Below are 21409 nucleotides of genomic sequence, written 5' to 3' on the forward strand. Positions count from 1 at the left end.
TTCTAGCTCTTTCTCCCTCCTCTTGATACCGGCCATGGGAGCTTTAGGCTCTCTGCTAACCAGCTGATCTTATAGATGTGATAAGTATATATGAATTTCTCTTGTATATGTATGTATATTATGATGTTTTAATTAGGGTGACCACATTTCCAAACTGCCATTCAGGGACACCCCCCCCCCCCCCATTTTTTTGCAGATTTTTGGGGCAGGGGCGTATGAAATCAGCGGGCCCATGTGCGAGATCAAAAGTGGGCCCTAGGCATCAAGAAAAACAACTGAGTGGTCGGGGGGGGGGGGGGCACAGAGTAGTCAGAGGGGCAGTGGGATGGATAGAGGCACACCTCCCAACTTTCTGAGATGGAAATGAAGGACACCTATTAGCAAAAATATGTAGGAGAATTATAAACAAAGAAAAACTGGTTAAACCCACAGGTGCTTTTTTACCACTACTATTCTTTTATATTGGCTCCTTGAGGGACACACAAGGAGGAAAGAGGAACAGAGGGGCAGAGGGACAATGCTCTAAATGAGGGACAGTTCCTCCAAATCAGGAACAGCACAGGAGGGGGGATGAAGAACAGCACAGATGGGACCAGAGGACAGCACAGGAGGGGGGGACTGATGAACTGCACGGGGTGGGGGACTGGAGAACAGCACAGGTGGGGGACTGGAGAACAGCACAGGTGGGGGACTGAAGAACAGCACAGGTGGGGGACTGGAGAACAGCACAGGTGGGGGACTGGAGAACAGCACAGGTGGGGGACTGGAGAACAGCATAGGTGGGGGACTGGAGAACAGCACAGGTGGGGGACTGGAGAACAGCACAGGTGGGGGACTGGAGAACAGCACAGGTGGGACCAGAGGACAGCACAGGAGGGGGGGACTGATGAACTGCACAGGGTGGGGGACTGGAGAACAGCACAGGTGGGGGACTGGAGAACAGCACAGGTGGGGGACTGGAGAACAGCACAGGTGGGGGACTGGAGAACAGCACAGGTGGGGGACTGGAGAACAGCACAGGTGGGACCAGAGGACATCACAGGAGGGGGGGACTGATGAACTGCACGGGGTGGGGGACTGGAGAACAGCACAGGTGGGGGACTGGAGAACAGCACAGGTGGGGGACTGGAGAACAGCACAGGTGGGACCAGAGGACAGCACAGGAGGGGGGGACTGATGAACTGCACGGGGTGGGGGACTGGAGAACAGCGCAGGTGGGGGACTGGAGAACAGCACAGGTGGGGGACTGGAGAACAGCACAGGTGGGGGACCGGAGGACTGCACAGGTGGGACCGGAGGACTGCACAGGTGGGACCAGAGGACTGCACAGGTGGGACCAGAGGACTGCACAGGTGGGACCAGAGGACTGCACAGGGGGGAACAGAGGACTGCACAGGGGGGAACAGAGGACTGCACAGGAGGGGGGGCTGAAGAACAACACAGGGTGGGACCAGAGGACAGCAGGGGGTTGGCGAATGGGGGGTGAGGTGGGAGAGAGCAGAGAAGTTACTGGGGAAGATCAGCCAGGAGAGTGTTGAAGGACCTGTGGGCAGCAGAAGAAAACTGGATAGGAGGGGTGGCATATAGAGAAACTGATGCCCCCCATGTTCTTCTTGCAGCCACTGAATGCCCGCTTTTCCTCCTTTACCTCCTGCAGGCATTCAGTGGCTGCAAGAAGAACATGGGGGGCATCAGTTCCTCTATATGCCGCCCCTCCTATCCAGGTTTAGAGGGAAGCTGCATGGACCATCCTGGAGTATGAGGCTGGGTTGCAATGGCGCCCCCTGTAGTTACACCGCTGCAGTGGAGTAACTAAAACATTTCTGGCAGTTTGAAGGAGCAATGAATGGAATGCTGGCAGGATTCTGAGGTTGTGATAGTCGCTGATGAGCCACTCCTGAGAGGATTGCTTGATATACAGAGGGGGTAACAAGACTAGTAGGTGAAAAGGTGGCAGAACATGAAAGGCTGAGGGTGAAGGAGGAGGGGGGGGGGGGGCAGTGAGAGGCAAACAAGTAGTGGGAGAGAAGAGACATGGAGCAGCTGGACAGGACTGGGTGTGAGGAGTTATCATGTGTGCAGGAAACATCTTCAGCTCTGAGGGGTTCATGCTGGCACCTGTAGTTCTTCACTTTTGGGGGGGAAGTCACATCCCCAAAAGTGAAGGATTACAAGTCCCAGCATGAACCCTGCCCTGATATCTAAGGATGTTTCCTCCTTCCATCCAGGGTGTCATGTGTAATCTGTTCTCTGTCTCCTGCCGACCCTTATCTGCCTTATCTTACTCAGCCTGGAGCAAGCCTCTGAGTGTCCTGTGCAGACACACACTCCAGCTTCTTACAAGTGCTGAACTCTGACTGCTGAGGGAGAGCTGACAGGATTATAACACGGATGGATCTGCTGGTCAGTGCTTTGCAATCTTACTTGCCTTAGTTTGTACCATCTCTCATCTGTACACTGCAGTCTGTCTCACAGTCCGATGTTTCTTCTGTCTGCCGCTGCCTGGCTGGACTCCAGAACATACACGAGGAGGTGGGTGGAGCTGAACAGAAGGCGCGGAGGAGGAAGTTAAACTCTCCTCCGCTGTGATAGGTCTCTGCCTCTCTCCTGCTCTGACGTCACTGGTTGCTACACGCCAAGCGGGAGGCAGCCCGGTAGCAACCAGTTTGGGCACTGAGCCAGTGGTGAATAGGGGTCTCACTCTCTGTCAGCTAGGGGTCCACCACAGGCTGAGACAGAGATGATGTGTACAAAGGCTATTTTAGGGGGCATTAGATCTGCCCAGGCCAATTCCGGGACTCTGTATTGTCCCGTAATGAGTGTGTCCGGGACACGGGACACAAGCATTAATTAAGGGACAGTCCCGGGCAATCCGGGACACGTGGTCACCCTAGTTTTAATGTGTGATATCGGACTATCCCTATTTCCTTGGGAATAAACACAGATGTTCATTTACCAGCAGCAGTGTGTATGTGTGTGTCTTAATAGGCGTAGATCAATGAATTCATTTATGCAGTAGATAGAGGGAACCTGTGAATATCTCTTGAGATTATTAGTTTAGATCATATTAAATAGCCTTGTAAAATATAGCAGATTCTACAGCAGGGGTCAGGAGTGTTTGGAGTTGCGATACATACTGAGTGCAGGATTGCGGGGTGCGCTATGTACTGAGTGCAGGGTGCGCTTTGTACTGAGTGCAGGGTGCCGGGGTGCGCTATGTACTGAGTGCAGGGTGGCGGGGTGCGCTATATACTGAGTGCAGGGTGGAGGGAGAGGAGGGGGGTAGAGGGAGGGGGAGAAGGAGGGCGGAGGAGGAAGGAGGGGAAGAGAGAAAGGGAGGGAGAGAGGGACGGAGAGAGGGAGGGAGAGAGGTCAGTGTGCAGTGTGGTCTGTGTAGTGTGCTTTTGAAATTAACTCTTTACAGACTATGTTATGTTCTTTTTGGACTCTGCATTCGTTTTCCTTTTAATACATTTTTCACATATCATTTGTTTACATTTCAAGGTACATTTCATTTATTTCACACATGGTTTTAACCACATAGCGCTGCACTCTTTCCATGTTTTGAACACATGTGATCTATCTGACCCCCTGACACACACACTGATCCACCTGACTCCTACTTTCTGCACTACTCTGACCTGACACCTACACTGATCCCCCCGCCCCGACACCTACACCTACACTGACCCCCTGACACCTACACATACACCTGACCCCCGACACCTACACTGACCCCCGACACCTACACTGACCCCCGACACCTACCAGACACATACACTGACCCCCGACACCTACCAGACACATACGCTGACCTCCGACACCTACACTGACCCCCGACACCTACACTGACCCACCTGACTCCTACAGTAAGCGTCCTACTTCCTGCACTACTCACACCCCCCTCCCCACAGCTCGGTTCAAATACGTCCTCCTTACCTCTGTCCCGGCTGTCCCGACTCCCCGCCTGCGCCATCCACCCGCAGCCTGGGCCGCTCCATGGTGTAAGACTGCACCTCCATGCTCCCATCTCTTAGAGATGATCTCTACCAAGCTGAGTCGCCCTGCCCCTCCGCTCCGCTGGACACACTGCCACACAGAGCAGAGGGACACACTGCCGCCGAGGGACACAGAGCAGAGGGACACACTGCCGCCGAGGGACACAGAGCAGAGAGACAGGCGGAGGGGAAGACCGCAGCTCCGGCGGCTTACACTGTGATTGTCTCCCGCCACCATGGTCCGTATTTCCCGTTGCACTGTGATTGGGCGTATAGCGGTCATGTGCAGAGGCGGGACTTCTAGACGATCGCAGACAGACCAGCCCCACGCTGCACATGACCCCCATACGCCCAATCACAGGGCACTAGACACCAAACATGGCGGGCGAGATCGTGGACACAGGAAATGAAAATTAGGAGGAGGCACAGAATGTTGCCCCCCTAAATGTCGCTCCTGGGGCCCTGTTTTCCGGGACTCTAGTCTAGTCCGCGGGACCCACTTGGAATTGCGGGAGGGTCCCGCGGAATCCGGGACGGTTGGGAGGTATGCAATGAACAGTGCTCTGGATGCTGGTGGTCAGAGGAGGCCTGTAATGCTGCACGGTGCTCTGGATGCTGGTGGTCACTGGTCAGAGGAGGCCTAATGCTGCACAGTGCTGGTCTCAGGTCTGAGGGGAGGCCTGTAATGAACAGTGCTTTGGATGCTGGTGGTCAGAGGAGGCCTGTAATGCTGTATGATGCTCTGGATACTGGTGATCAGAGGAGGCCTGTAATGAACAGTGCTCTGGATGCTGGTGGTCAAAGGAGGCCTGTAATGCTGCACAGTGCTCTGGATGCTGGTGGTCACTGGTCAGAGGAGGCTTAATGCTGCACAGTGCTGGATGGTGGTCTCAGGTCTGATGGGGAAGGCGTGTAATGCACAGTGCTTTGGATGTCAGTGGTCAGAGGAGGCCTGTAATGCTGCATGATGCTCTGGATGCTGGTGGTCAGAGGAGGCCTGTAATGAACAGTGCTCTGGATGCTGGTGGTCAGAGGAGGCCTGTAATGCTGCACGGTGCTCTGGATGCTGGTGGTCAGAGGAGGCCTGTAATTCTGCACAGTGCTCTGGATGCTGGTGGTCACTGGTCAGAAGAGGCCTAATGCTGCACAGTGCTGGATGGTGGTCTCAGGTCTGATGGGTATGGCCTGTAATGCACAGTGCTCTGGATGCTGGTGGTCAGAGGAGGCCTGTAATTCTGCACAGTGCTGTATGGTAGTGGTCTAAGGGGAGGCCTCAGGTCTGTATTTGTAATGAACACAGTGGGTGCTCTCTGCTCTGGACGGTCGTCATCGTAAGACACCTGGCTGCCGAAGTCAGCAAGGGAGTGACATACACAAAGCAGGTAAGTGTTCTCCCTGCATATTCTACAGAGTAATAATCCTGTTATTGGCTGTCCTCATCAGCGATAGGATCACAAATTCGATCTCCTCCTTTTAGTGCCCCTTCACCCATGTGCGTGCCATTAACACGCATTTTATCATGTATTACTGACAATGCACAGCCACATGCAAACTGCAGTGTGGCGCGTAACATTATCATTTATTTTGAAAAGCACTAGGACACACTAACACAGATCAATGCATCGCATTTTCGCTGTAACACACCACAACTGTGAATGATTTATGCACTGCTTTAGAAAAAATTTGGTATGCAGCCTCTTTGGTGCGTCATGCCCATAACAAATAGGCTTCTTAACACAATGCAGGGGGAAAACGCATGTGCGGTAACACAAGACACAGATGTAAACCAGCCCACCAATGACTAGACAGTGGAAGAATCACTTTAGAAGACAGAGAAACTATTGACCTACTTCCCTCAAAACGCTTCAAAATCACCCTCAACAATGCGACGGAGGCACTTTGCTGTTCCGGTCAGCAACAGAGTTACACATAGAAATAGTTCAGTAGCTTTTTCTCAAATGTACAGCAGGAACAGGCTGAGATTCAATCCATCTATGGGCAGGCTGAATGTACCCAAGTTGATCCATCGATTGACTTCGGTACAATCAGCATGTTGAATTTTTAGCATGCAATTATTGCCAGTAGCTATAGTCGCTAGCAGAATGACTGTATTCTCCCGGCAGGGATGCTCCCTGCTCCCCCTTTATGGAAGAACACAATAGCTCTGTGGGAGGAAATCCTTCATCAACACTAACTGGCTGTGCAGATATAGCATAAAGTACAGAGTATTGCTAAGTCCGGAGGCAATGTTTAAGGTCTTTTTACATGGTTCAGCGCCGTTCAGCATGAATGCATGAACAGATCCTCTGCTGATTTGGAGCAGAATATGGATATCACTTTTGTGACCTCCATGCCTTCTAGTTTTTTGTCCACGTTTTGACAGTGGATGTTTGTGGACCCCTGTTGGCTCTATGGACTACTGAATGTAATTGGACCCGTGTCCATTTACATGAGGCTACCACCGATTCATCCCATTTAGGTCAGTTTTTTTTCCTGGTGCTATATGGACTTGGGGATAGGCAGATGTACAGTGTCTTGAAAAAGTACTCATAGGCCTCGTACACACGACAGAGTTTCTCGGCAGAATTCACCGAGAAACTCGGTCAAAACCCGGATTCTGCCGAGAATCTCTGTCGTGTGTACACTTTTGGCTCGATGGAGCCGCCGAGGAGCTCGTCGAGAAAATAGAGAACATGTTCTCTATTTTCTCGTTGTTCTATGGGAGAAGGCGTCCCGCCGAGCTCCTCGGCGGCTTCATCCCAGAACTCGACGAGGAACTCGACGTGCCAAGCACGTCGAGTTCCTCGGCCGTGTGTACGGGGCCTCACCCTTAAAATATTTCAAATTTTGTCATGCTACAAACAAAAACTTAAGAGCCCATTCACACAGGTCCGACTTTGGATCCAACTTCAAGTGGCCCCTAGTCGCCTCAAGTCGCGCTGCATGAAGAAATCAATGTAAGTGAATGGAGCCGTCTTAATGCACACTACTGCAGTCGCTTTGACTTCAAAAAAGGTTCCTGTACTACTTCAATCCGACTTCTAGGCGACTTGTACCAACCGATTTCAATGGAAGTCACCTCCAAGTTGGATCCCCGTCCATAGTAAGGCAATTTTACAGGAAGTTGCCCCAGTGTGAGCCGGCTCCAAGGCAAACCCCTCCCTCCCACACTGCTGGTATTTGGTATGAATCATGAGGGGGAACTCCACGCCAAGTTTTAAATTAAAAACCGGCATGGGTTACCCCTCCAAGAGCATACCAGGCCCTTAGGTCTGGTATGGATTTCAAGGGGAACCCCCTACGATGAAAAAATGGTGCTGGGTCCCCCCAAAATCCATACCAGACCCTTATCTGAGCACACAGCACGGCCAGTCAGGAAAGGGGGTGGGGACGAGAGAGCGCCCCCCTCCTCCTGAACTGTACCAGGCCGCATGCCCTCAACATGGGGGGGTAGGTGCTTTGGGGCGATGGGCACCACCCAGAGCATGATGGGACTGTGACGTCATAAGAGGCATATATAAATCGTTGCGTACCGCGCACCCGGCATTATAGCGATCGTCGAGTCAACATCGAAGAAGAGAAGAGGGAAGAAGGCGACGCAGAAGACCGGGCTCTAGTAAAAGAACTGGAAGAAGATAGCGGAGGTGCCTGGCAGAAGGTAGAAAGAACCGGAGAGCGGGAGAAAAGAGCGGAGAAGTCGGAAGAAGACCCCCGAAGTCAGAAGAAGACCCCTGAAGTTGGAAGAAGGGAGAAGACGGGCCACCACTAGTAAAAGAGCTGGAAGAAGATAGCGGAGGAGCCCGGCAGAAGGAAGAAAGAACCAGAGAGCGGAGAAGTCGGAAGAAGACCCCTGGAGCTGCCTAATAAATTACTTTAAAAGTAAGTAAGTGGTTTTATTCTTGACAATTTTTCCCCCCAGGTAAATGAGTAGGGGTACAATGTACCCCATACTCATTCACATAGGGTGGGGGGCTGGTATGTGGGGGCCCCCTTATTAAAGGGGGCTTCCGGATTCCGATAAGCCCCCCGCTTGCAGACCCCGACAACGACCAGGGTTGTCGGGAAGAGGCCCTTGTCCCCATCAACATGGGGTCAAGGTGCTTTGGGGTGGGGGGGCCGCAGGGCGCTCGCTTGTCCCCATAACCCTTTCCTGACTGGCCAGGCTGCATGCTCAGATAAGGGTCTGGTATGGATTTTGGGGGGACCCTGCACTGTTTTTTCAGCGTAGGGGGCTCCCCTTGAAATCCATACCAGACCTTAGGGACTGGTATGCTCTTGGAGGGGGAACCCATGCCGGATTTTTATTAAAAAATTGGCGTGAAGTTCCCCCTCCTGGAGACAACTTCAAGTCGCGTTGTAATTCACGCTCAAGTCGTGTCTAAGTTGCGCTTAAAGTCGTGTTGCCCCTGTGTGACCCGGCTCTAAATATATTTGATTGGGATTTTATGTGATAGACCAACACAAAGTGGTACATAATTGTGAAGTGGAAGGAAAATGATAAATAGTTTTGAAAATTATTTACAAATATGTGAAAAGTGTGACGTGTATTTGTATTCAGCCCCCCTGAGTCAATACTTTGAAGAACCACCTTTTTCTGCAATTACAGCTGCAAGTCTTTTTGGGGATGTCTCTACCAGCTTTGCACATCTAGAGAGTGACATGTTTGCCCATTCTTCTTTGCAAAATAGCTCAAGCTCTGTCAGATTGAATGGAGAGCGCCTGTGAACAGAAATTTTCAAGTCTTGCCACAGATTCTCAATCGGATTTAGGTCTGGACTTTGACTGGGCCATTCTAACATATGAATATGCTTTGATCTAAACCATTCCATTGTAGTTCTGGCTGTATGTTTAGGGTCGTTTTCCTGCTGGAAGGTGAACCTCCACCCCAGTCTCAAGTCTTTTGCAGACTCTAACAGGTTTTCTTCTAAGATTGCCCTGTATTTGGCTCCATCCATCTTCCCATCAACTCTGACCAGCTTCCTTGTCCCTGCTGAAGAAAAGCATCCCAACAACATGATGCTACCACCACCATGTTTCACAGTGGGGATGGCATGTTCAGGGTGATGTGCAGTGTTAGTTTTCTGCCACATTTAGTGTTTTACTTTTAGGCCAAAAAAGTTTAATTTTGGTCTCATCTGACCAGAGCACCTTCTTCCACATGTTTGGTGTGTCCCTTGCATGGCTTCTCACACACTGCAAACAGGAATTCTTATGGCTTTCTTTCAACAATGGCTTTCCTCTTGCCACTCTACCATAAAGGCCAGATTTGTGAAATGCATAAAAAATAGTTGTCCTGTGCACAGATTCTCCCACCTGAGCTGTGGATCTCTGCAGCTTCTCCAGAGTTACCATGGGCCTCTAGGCTGCTTCTCCGAATAATGCTCTCCTTGCCCGGCCTCTCGGTTTAGGTGGATGGCCATGTCTTGGTAGGTTTTTTCAGTTGTGCCATACTCTTTCCATTATCGGATAAGAGATTGAATAGAGCTCTGTGAGATGTTAAGAGCTTGGAATCTTTTTTTTTTATAACCCTTTAAATCTAACCCTTTAAACTTTACCCCTGACCTGTCTGGCCTTCATTATGCTGTTTGTTCACTGAGGTTCTCTAACAAACCTCTGAGAGCTTCACAGAACATCTGTATTTATACTGAGATTACAAAGGTGAAAACCATTTATCATTTTCCTTCCACCTCACAATTATGTGCCACTTTGTGTTGGTCTATCACATAAAATCCCAATAAAATACATGTACATTTTTGTACAAATGACAAAATGTGGAAAATTGCAACGGGTATGAATACTTTTTCAAGGCACTGTATTATGGACACACGTCCTGACATAGACCTGCATGAAGCTTCTGATGAGATCCTCCCGAAAAAAATGACCGGCAGACCTAATCGGAAAGCTTGCATTATAACATTTTGCAGTTTTGTTTTTTTGGGAACTTCTACAAAGGTTGACTTTCCTTGTTCAAGTTGTTCTGCAGAAAAATACAAGGTGGGTAAGAAGCCTTTAAATGCTTTTTATGTTTTGGACTGCCTCTCCGCAAGCTCTACTGTACGCCTAAAGCTGATCCGTGGCGATCCTCCTCCCTCCTCTTCTGCTGGCCAGTGAGTAGGGGCCCGGCCGTGAAGGCGACAGGCTACACTGCCGGGTTCCCTTAGTAGCAATGGCTACAGAAGCATCCAACCATCTGATTCCTAAGATCGCCTGCGGTGCCTTTATCGCTGGACTCCAGGACAGGTAAGTGTCCTAATGTTAAAAGTCAGCAGCTACAGACTTTTAATTTTTACAGGGGCAATGGACCTCCTCTTTATGGATTGCATTGCATTGGATTGCATTGTTTAACAATATCATAAAAAGAAAGCCTTGCTTGTAGTGGCATCGCTAGGGAGGGCGTTGGCTGCACCCAGATGACACCTGCCTGAGGTAGGACACCCATCAGCAGGGCCCAGGGCAACGCCATTGCACCCGCATCTCTCGTGGGCAGTCTGAGTTGTCTCCGCTGATGCTGTCTCACACAGCCAAGTGGAGCAAAGCCGCCTCCCCCTCAGAGAGCTGTTTAACCAAACTATTAACCTTCTATGAGGAGGTGAGTTGCCGTCTAGATGAAGGCCTGTAGACGTGGTGTTTATGGATTTTGCAAAAGCATTTGATACAGTTCCCCATAAACGTTTACTGTACAAAATAAGGCTTGTTGGCATGGACCATAAGGTGAGTAAATGAATAGAAAACTGGCTACAAGGGGGAGTTCAGAGGGTGGTGAAAAATGGGAAATACTCAGAATGGTCAGGGGTGGTTAGTGGGGTCCCACAGGGTTCTACGCTGGGACCAATCCTATTTAATTTGGTCATAAATGCCCTGGTGGATTGGGTAAAGAGTTCAATATCTGTATTTGCGAATGATACTAAGCTAATCAGGGCAATAACTTCTCTGCAGGATGTGGAAACCTTGTAAGAAGATCTGAACAAATTTAATGCGGTGGGCAACTACATGGCAAATGAGGTTTAATATTGAAAAATGTAAAATAATGCATTTGGGTGGCAAAAATATGAATGCAATCTATACACTAGGGGGGGAACCTCTGGGGAGATCTAGGATGGAAGAGGATCTGGGGTCCTAGTAGATGACAGGCAACGGCATGCAATGCCAAGCTGCTGCTAACAAAGCAAACACAATATTGGCATGCATTAAAAAAGGATTAACTCCAGGGATAAAGTCATAATTCTCCCGCTCTACAAGACTCTTGTCCGGCCGCACCTGGAGTATGCTATCCAGTTCTGGGCACCAGTCCTCAAGAAGGATGTACTGGAAATGGAGAGAGTACAAAGAAGGGCAACAAAGCTAATAAAGCGTCAGGAGAATATTAGTTATGAGGAAAGGTTGTGAGCACTGAACTTATTCTCTCTGGAGAAGAGATGCTTCAGAGGGGATATGATTGCAATTTACAAATCCCATACTGGTGACCCCACAATAGGGATAAAACTTTTTCGCAGAAGGGAGTTTAACAAGACACGTGACCACTCATTAAAATCAGAAGAAAAGAGGTTTAACCTTAAACTACGTAGAGGGTTCTTTACTGTAATGCCGCGTACACGTGATTGGAAATTCCGACAACAAAACCGTGGATTTTTTTTCGACGGAATGTTGGCTCAAACTTGTGTTGCATATACGCGTCACACAAAATTCAGACCGTCAAGAACGCGGTGATGTACAACACTATGACGAGCCGAGAAAAATTAAGTTCAATGCTTCCGAGCATGCGTTGACTTGATTCCGAGCATTTTGTGCGTTGGAATTGCATACAGACGATCAAAATTTTCGAAATAACTTTTCCCGTCGGAAAAATTGATAACCAGCTCTCAAATTTTTGTTGTTGGAAATTCCGACAGAAAAAGTCAGATGGAGCCTACACACGGTTCGATTTTCTGACCAAAATCTCACATCGAACTATTCTTGTCGGAAATTCCGATCGTGTGTATTAGAGTGGCAAGGATGTGGATTTCCCTTCCACAAATGGTGGTCTCAGTGGGGGGCATCGATAGTTTAAAAAAACTATTAAATAAGCACCTGACCACAACATACAGGGATATACAATGTAATACTGACATAGAATCACACACAGGTTGGACTTGTGTCAACCTCACCTACTATGTAACTATGCAACATCAAATATTGATTTAATTTGGTGCTTTCTTTTTTGTTCATTAATTTTTCGTTTTTGTTAATTGATAAAAAATAAACCCTTAACACCTCTATTTCTAAAAGCTTTATGAATTTCACACCTGCCTAAAACTTTTTCACAGTAGTGTGTGTATGTGTGTGTGTAAAAGCTTTATGAATTTCACACCTGCCTAAAACTTTTTCACAGTAGTGTGTGTATGTGTGTGTGTGTGTGTGTGTGTATATATATATATATATATATATAGAACTTCCAACTTAGCTGCCATTATTTATACCACATCCTAACAATATAAAAAAAAATCAGCTATAATGTCTTTTCCCTTAAGGTCTTTACTGGTACTAAGGAAGACATTTCATTAAAAAATATATAATCAGTTTATTACATAGTAAAAAGAATTAATAAAAGCATCACTAGGGAAACAGATGCCCGATTTGGCTACATCACTTGAAGTTTTATGAGTACAAAGGTATAACATTCACCTCTTTTAACTAGTCTGATCCAAGAAATCAACGCGTTTCACATAAAATACTTCTTCAGGACCCTTTTTTTTGGAGACAAGGGTGAATAACCTATCTGAGAAATACAACATATTATGATACTGTATATGAACCAAAATTTAATCCATGGATACTTACATATCACTTCAAGGTGAAAAGCACGGTTGGTCAATGGTGGGATAGGCTACCCCAATGTTGCAAAGATATATATTGTTCATATACAGTATCATTATGTGTTGTGAGCAAACCGGCACACAAGTGACAATATATCTGAGTTTTCAGCATGCGATTCTGAACCTGAAATTTTTGTTCTCTTCTGTAAAACTGATTAAAATCAAATCAGCAAATTACACATTTGAACTAGGATTAGAGAAAACACTGAAGAAATAATTGAACACAAATAAACCCAAAATAAAACATTGTCTTTTATAAAAGAGCAAATAAACATGTATAATTATATATGTTTTGGATGAATATACAATCAAATATAAAGATATAGGTATAGTTTTACCTAACCCACTTTCTTTATTTTAAACTAAGGACACTACTGTCAGTTTATAATTGGGCACTTGCCCAATTATAAATTCTGTGCTTCTCCCATTTGGACCATGCTCCATTTATCCACTATTAATGAGAAAAAGCAGATGAAAACTGAAGACATTTTAGGTTCTAGCATCTCAGAGCTGAATTGTTGGGGCGCAGGGAATGGGTGCTTTCAACTTTGATACTGGCAAAGAAACACCCAGTACTTTTGAGGAGCAGGTTGACTAGTGTTAGGGGTTAAGGTCAGGGATAAGAAGTTAAGAGATGCTGGGCAACTGTACCTTTATTGTGACCTAGCTGAATACCCGGCGTTGTCCGGTCTTCCTATCTTAACCTTTTGGGGAGGAAAATCATAGTAATATAAATATACCCATCTTTTATATAAGGGTGTAGGTAAGGGTTAATTTAACTGTCATATATTTTTATTTGGCATATAAGTAATATGTGTACCAGGTATTATTGAAATATCTCCAGGCGTACAGAAGTTATGTGGGAACATACATTTCCCATTGACTTGCATGGGACTTTAAACAAAAACCCTGACCCTCACAAATGGGGGTAGTTAAGGGATAAATTAACTATCCTATAGTTTAAGTGGACATATAAGTAACATGTGACCAAGTGTTATCGAAATATCTACAGCCGTTTGGAAGTTATGAAGTAACATGTATTTCCCATAGAGTTGAATGGGACTTTAAAGGAAAACCCCGACCATGGCAAATGGGGGTGGGTTAGGGTTAAACCACCTATCCTATGTTTGTTGCTGACATATAAGTAACATGTGTGCCAAGTTTCATGTTAATATCTTTAGCCGTTTGGACGTGATGCTGGAACATGTATTTCCCATAGAGTTGAATGGGACTTTAAAGAAAAACCCCGACCATGGCAAATGGGGGTGGGTAAGGGTTAAACCACCTATCCTATGTTTGTTGCTGACATATAAGTAACATTTGTGCCAAGTTTCATGTTAATATCTTTAGCCGTTTGGACGTGATGCTGGAACATACATACATACACACATTGGGCCTGATTTACTATGCTCTGTGCGCTGCGCTGGTTCATGCGTTAATTAGTACTCCGGGTGGAGGCTTAATTGGGCGCATGAACCAGCGTAGCAGCCGGCGCATTGAAACTAATATGTAAAGCCGCGCCGAACTCCCTATAGAAGTCTATGGGAGAAATCAAAAGTGTTCATTTTAAAGGCTAATCTGCAAGTTTTGTCCTAAAAAGTGTTTGGGGACCTCAGTCCTGCCCCAGGGAACATGTATCAATGCTTTTTTTATTTTTTAAAACGGCCGTTTTTTCGGGAGCAGTGAAATTAATAATTCTTAAAGTGAAACAATAAAAGTGAAATATTCCTTTAAATTTCGTACCTAGGGGGGGTGTAATGTCAGCATGTGAAATAGCGCATTTTTCCCGCACTTAGAACTCCCCCTGCACAAAATGACATTCAGAAGGAAAAAAGTCATTTAAAAATTCACACGCGGCTATAATGAATTGTCGGCTCTGACAATTCTAAAGGGATTCATTCATAAAACAAACAAAAAAATGTGTAGGGGTTCCCCCAAATTAAATTACCAGGCCCTTCAGGTCTGGAATGGATATTAAGGGGAACCCCGCCGTAAAAACCAAAAAAAAAAAAGACGTGCGGTTCCCGGCAAATATCCATTCCAGGCCTTTCAGGTCTGGTGTGGATTTTAAGGGGAACTCCACCCCAAATTGAAAAAAAAAATGGCGTGGAGTCCCCCTAAAAATCCACACCAGACCCTTATCCGAGCACGTTGACCTGGCCGGCCGCAGAAAAGAGGGGGGGACAGAGTGCGGCCCCCCCTCTCTCCTGAACCGCACCAGGCCACATGCCCTCAACATGGGGAGGATGTCCCCATGTTGATGGGGACAAGGGTCTCATCCCCACAACCCTTGCCCGGTGGTTGTGGGGGTATGCGGGCGGGAGGTTTATCAGAATCTGGAAGACCCCTTTAACAAAGGGGACCCCCAGATCCTGACCCCCCCCCCCTGTGTGAAATGGTAATGGGGTACATTGTACCTCTACCATTTCACCCCAAAAAAAATGTCAAAGTGTTAAAAATGACAGTAGCCGGTTTTTGACAAATCTTTTAATAAAATCTTCTTTTCTTCTTTCCTTCGGGTTTCTTCCGCTGCTTCTTTCTTCTCGTTCACATCTTGCCCGACGTCTTCTTCTATCTTCTCCGTCCGTCCTTCAGCCTTCTGGTCCCGCATCTTGCCCGTTGTCTTGTCCTGTCTCCTCCTCGTCCGCATCTTGGGTCTTCTGCGGTGTTCTTCTCGTCCCCGGACCCAGCGTTTGAATTTGATTTGGCCGCCGTTTTCCCGCTCCTGGGACCCGCCCCCCTCTGACGCCACAAGTAAACTCCTTAGAAGGTCATGTGCGTCAGAGGGGGGCGGGGTCGCAGAGCGTCACACAGCGGGGGAATTCAATTTCAATCGCGCCGCCCGGAGAAGAAGTTCCCGCCGTGTCACACTCATGTGACCCCGCCCCCCTCTGACGCCACAAGTAAACTCCTTAGAAGGTCATGTGCGTCAGAGGGGGGCGGGGTCGCAGAGCGTCACACAGCGGGGGAATTCAATTTCAATCGCGCCGCCCGGAGAAGAAGTTCCCGCCGTGTCACACTCATGTGACCCCGCCCCCCTCTGACGCCACAAGTAAACTCCTTAGAAGGTCATGTGCGTCAGAGGGGGCGGGGTCGCAGAGCGTCACACAGCGGGGGAATTCAATTTCAATCGCGCCGCCCGGAGAAGAAGTTCCCGCCGTGTCACACTCATGTGACCCCGCCCCCCTCTGACGCACATGACCTTCTAAGGAGTTTACTTGTGGCGTCAGAGGGGGGCGGGTCCCAGGAGCGGGAAAACGGCGGCCAAATCAAATTCAAACGCTGGGTCCGGGGACGAGAAGAACACCGCAGAAGACCCAAGATGCGGACGAGGAGGCGGACGGAGAAGAAGACAGGACAAGACAACGGGCAAGATGCGGGACCAGAAGGCTGAAGGACGGACGGAGAAGATAGAAGAACACGTCGGGCAAGATGTGGACGAGAAGAAAGAAGCAGCGGAAGAAACCCGAAGGAAAGAAGAAAAGAAGATTTTATTAAAAGATTTGTCAAAAACCGGCTACTGTCATTTTTAACACTTTGACATTTTTTTTGGGGTGAAATGGTAGAGGTACAATGTACCCCATTACCATTTCACATAGGGGGGGGGGCCAGGATTTGGGGGTCCCCTTTGTTAAAGGGGTCTTCCAGATTCTGATAAGCCCCCCCGCCCGCATACCCCCACAACCACCGGGCAAGGGTTGTGGGGATGAGACCCTTGTCCCCATCAACATGGGGACATCCTCCCCATGTTGAGGGCATGTGGCCTGGTGCGGTTCAGGAGAGGGGGGGGGGCCGCACTCTGTCCCCCCCTCTTTTCTGCGGCCGGCCAGGTCAACGTGCTCGGATAAGGGTCTGGTGTGGATTTTTAGGGGGACTCCACGCCATTTTTTTTCAATTTGGGGTGGAGTTCCCCTTAAAATCCACACCAGACCTGAAGGGTCTGGTATGGATATTTGGGGGGACCCCACGCCATTTTTTGGGGGTTTTTTACGGCGGGGTTCCCCTTAATATCCATTCCAGACCTGAAGGGCCTGGTAATTTAATTTGGAGGGACCCCCTTTTTTTTTTTTTTTTTTAATGAGCAATGACTCTATTCTTTATAGCCATGAGTACTTTAACCACTTGCCCACCGGGTTAATTCTGGCACTTCTCTCCTTCATGTGAAAATCACAATTTTTTGGCTAGAAAATTAATCAGAACCCCCAAACATTATATATTTTTTTTAGCAGACATCCTAGGGAATAAAATGGCAGTCATTGCAATACTTTTTGTCACACCGTATTTGCGCAGCGGTCTTACAAGCGCACTTTTTTTGGATAAAAATCACTTTTTTGAATTAAAAAATAAGACAACAATACATTTTGCCCAATTTTTTTATATATTGTGAAAGATAATGTTACGCCGAGTAAAATGATACCCAACATGTCACGCTTAAAAATTGCGCCCGCTCGTGGCATGGCATCAAACTTTTACCCTTTAAAAATCTCGATAGGCGACGTATAAAAAATTCTACAGGTTGCATTTTTTGAGTTGCAGAGTAGGTCTAGGGCTAGAATTATTGCTCTCACTCTAACGATCGCGGCGATACCTCACTTGTGTGGTTTGAATACCGTTTTCATATGCGGGCGCTACTCGCGTATGCGTTTGCTTCTGTGCGCGAGCTCGTCGGGACGGGGCGCTTTAAAAAAATTTTTGGGGGTTTTCTTATTTATTTTTATTTAGTTTTATAATGTTTTACACTGAAATAAAAAAAAAATGATCAGTTTTCTTCCTATTACAAGGAATGTAAACATCCCTTGTAATAGGACTAGTGTGTGACAGGTCCTCTTTATGGAGAGAGGCGGGGTCAATAAGGCTGGAAAGCATGGTATTGAAAAAAAAAAAAAAAGTTCTCATGCTTTCAGCTGCAATCATGTTCGTTCACCACAGTGGTGTAGTGTATAGCACTTTGACCTAGCAGCAAAAGAGTCGTTGGTTCGAATCCCGCCCGTGACAGCATCTGCATGGAGTTTGCATGTTCTCCCTGTGCCTGCGTGGGTTTCCTCCCACAATATAAAAACACGCTGTAAATCGGTTCCGGTCTAAATAAGCCCTAATATGCAGTAGTATATTTAGGTTTGGTTCTGCCCTAGGCCTGACTACATATCTGCACCTCCTAATAGAAAAATGACCCACCCCTTCCTGTCAAGGTCACACCCTGTTTTTGTATAACCCCGCCCAGTAATTTTCAGGGGACCCACACACTAGTTCTGGGGGGGCACTGGATTCCCTTAACCACTTCCATACCAGGCACTTACGCACCTTCCCGCCAAGCCAATTTTCAGCTTTCAACACTGTGGCACTTTGAATGGCAATTGCGCGGTCATACAACACTGTACCCAAACAAAATTGGCGTCCTTTTTTCCCCACAAATAGAGCTTTCTTTTGTTGTTATTTGATCACCTCTGCGTTTTTTTTTTTTGCGCAACAACTAAAAAAAGACTGCAAATTTTGAAACAAAAAAAAGTTTTTATTTTTTTAGGTTAATTTTTTGGTAAATAAGTTTTTCTCTTTCAATTACGGGCACTGATATGGCGGCACTGATGGGCACCGATGAGATGGCACTGATGGACATCGATGAGGTAGTACTGACGGCACAGATGAGGTGGCATTGATTGGCGGCGCTGCTATGCGGCACTGATGGGCACTCATAGGCGGCACTGATGGGCACTCATGGGCGGCACAGATGGGCGGCACTTATGGGTGGCACTGATGGATACTTATGGGTGGCACAGGTGGGCACTGATAGGTGGGCACTGTGCATGGATGGGCACTGTGGGGTGGCACTGATGGACACTGTGGGGTGGCACTGATTTTCCCAGTCAGTGCCCATTTGTGGGCACTGATTGGCATCTTTTTTCTTATTTTTTATTGCTTTTTGTTTTTTTGTTCTATATTTTTTTGGTTTTTGCACACCCTGGTGGTCCAGGGTGGGCATCCCTGGTGGTCCAGTGTGGTGATCCGAGGGGGGGCTGCGCTGATAAACAATCAGCGCGAACGCCCCCTGTCAGGAGAGCCGCCGATCGGCTCTCCTATACTCGCGTCTGTCAGACGCGAGTGAGGAAGAGCCATCGATGGCTCTTCCTGTTTACATCGTGATCAGCCGTGATTGGACACGGCTGATCACGTGGTAAAGAGTCTCCGTCTCCGTGAGAGACTCTTTACTGAGATCAGACTGACACCCCGCATCACCGATCGCCGCACTGCGTGCCCCCACAGGCGCGTGCGGCATGAAATCCTGCAGGACGTCCTGTCAGGATTGTGTAACCACTTCCCGGACGTAAATCGGCCATAGGCTGGGCGGGAAGTGGTTAATTTGCATAGTTTTTCTCTCACTTCCTGTTTGGCTATGGGGCAGGAAGTGAAGGCAAATCTCCCCAATTGGACACAGATAATACAAAATAAACTGACAGGGCCTATAACCCTCCCTCACTCTATCCAAAATTAAAGAAAATAAAACTTGTTGATTATAGTTCTTGTCAGGGGCGGACTGACCATTGAGTCACTCGGGCACTGCCCAAGGGCCCCATGCCACTAGGGGGCCCCATCCGGGTTGCCAGGCTCAGTAAAACCAGGGACAGTATGTAAAAATCTGTGTTTTTTTTAGATCTGTCCCCGATATGTCCGAAAATGACATGCTTTTAATGTGAATATCCCAAGATTTTAGCTGCCCGCCTCTGCACTACCTCCTGGCGTGGTGGTCATCTGTAAGCCAGAGGGGCCCCATAATCTTCTATTGCCCAGGGGCCACATGAGTTGTCAGTCCGCCCCTGGTTCTAGTTTAAGCACAAATTTCATAGAGTTTTATTGAGAGCCCCAAAAAATATAACCATGCCAATAGGCCAGGATAGAGCGTTGCTAATATGTAGGAATGTGTGCGTTAGAGCACCCCACCCAATGTTAACTAAAAAATTATTAATTTGCAAATAAGTATTATCTGCTCATTTTTTGGGGATGTCTGCACCCCTGATAGTGACAACATTTGTGAGGTGTCTTCACCCTTTCTAATTCATTCACTTCCTGTCACATAGCCAAACAGGAAGTGAGGGTAAAACCTTACTAATATCTTTTCTTGGGGACACAGAGATCAAGCTAAATAGTTTCCCATTATGTAAATTGCACTCTAGCATTTTGCTGTGTACACCCCAAATTATTAGGGATCTTGGACTTTGGGGTCCATTGACTAAAGGCAAATCCACTTTGCACTACAAGTGCAAAGCAAGGAAGAAAGAAAACAAAACAACTTTGCTTCTACAGGATTGGATGTTAAAACCATCAGTGCTTCCTCTCTGATTTTCAGCAACTATGCTTGTACTGCAGAGTGGCTTTGCCTTTACTAAACCCCAAACTAAATAATCATTTGGGGCAGGGATCCTCAAACTACGGCCCTCCAGCTGTTTTAGAACTACACATCCCATGAGGCCTTGTAATGCACTGACATTCACAGACATGACTAGGCATGATGGGAATTGTAGTTCCTGAACAACTGGAGGGCCGTAGTTTGAAGACCCATGATTTGGGGTGTACACAGCAGTGCTGGAGTGCAATTTGCTTAATGGGGACACTAGTTAGATTGACCTGTGTCCCCAAGAAATGACACTGGTAGGGTTTTAACCTCACTTCCTGTTCAGCTGTGTGACAGGAAGTGAAGCCAATTTTAAGAAAAGGGACACAAAGCTCAACACAAAAATAAAAAAACACAAAGCAGGGGTTCTAACACTCACTTGGCTTCCCTCAAACACCCACAATTTGAATAGGATTGCCTTGCGCTAGATTTAAGCACAGTGCTGTAAATCAGCACGTCAAGCCTGTCCACCAATAGCAAACCCCCCCCCCCACAGGCCATGTTTGCAGGTTTTCCTTCATCTTGCACATGTGCTTTAAAATACAGTCTGGACAGCAATTCTTGATAAGAGAAATCCCCAAAACATGTCCTGTCGGGGGTACTAGAGGGCTGAGGACCACTGCATAATAAATAAAATACTTACCAGTTTTTGTCTTTAAAGTCAGGGAGAATAAACATGGCAAACATTTCATGATTACACACCAGGAAAGAAGCTTAGACAAAAATCACACATAATTTGTTAGGCCCAAACCTAGTTCAGCTGCAGCTGTCAACATATGTAGCATGAAAAAGTAACAAAAGACAAACTTAACAATTTTAAAGTAATTTTTATTGGTCAACAAAACAAGGAAAGCAAAAAAACAAACAAAAATACATTTCAAAATTCTAAATAACCATAGCTTTACACATTTTTCATAAAATAAGGCCACATAGACAAATACATCAAAGTGAACATCATTTAAAAATAAACCAAAACCATTGGCAAATTAAAACAAAACCCATGCAACAAACCACATTTGTGTTTAGCAACAGCATTTCTGCCAGCCTGCCCCTTCTGAGGGCAGCTGAGGACTGATCGATCCAAGCTTTTTATAACAGTGCTAGTAATGAAGCAATTGAAATCACATGACCAAATTGCAGTCTCTAGTTTGGGTGAGCTTGTAATTGGGCACACC

This window comes from Rana temporaria, chromosome 13, assembly GCF_905171775.1.
Source record: "Rana temporaria chromosome 13, aRanTem1.1, whole genome shotgun sequence".
Taxonomy (NCBI): Eukaryota; Metazoa; Chordata; class Amphibia; order Anura; family Ranidae; genus Rana; species Rana temporaria.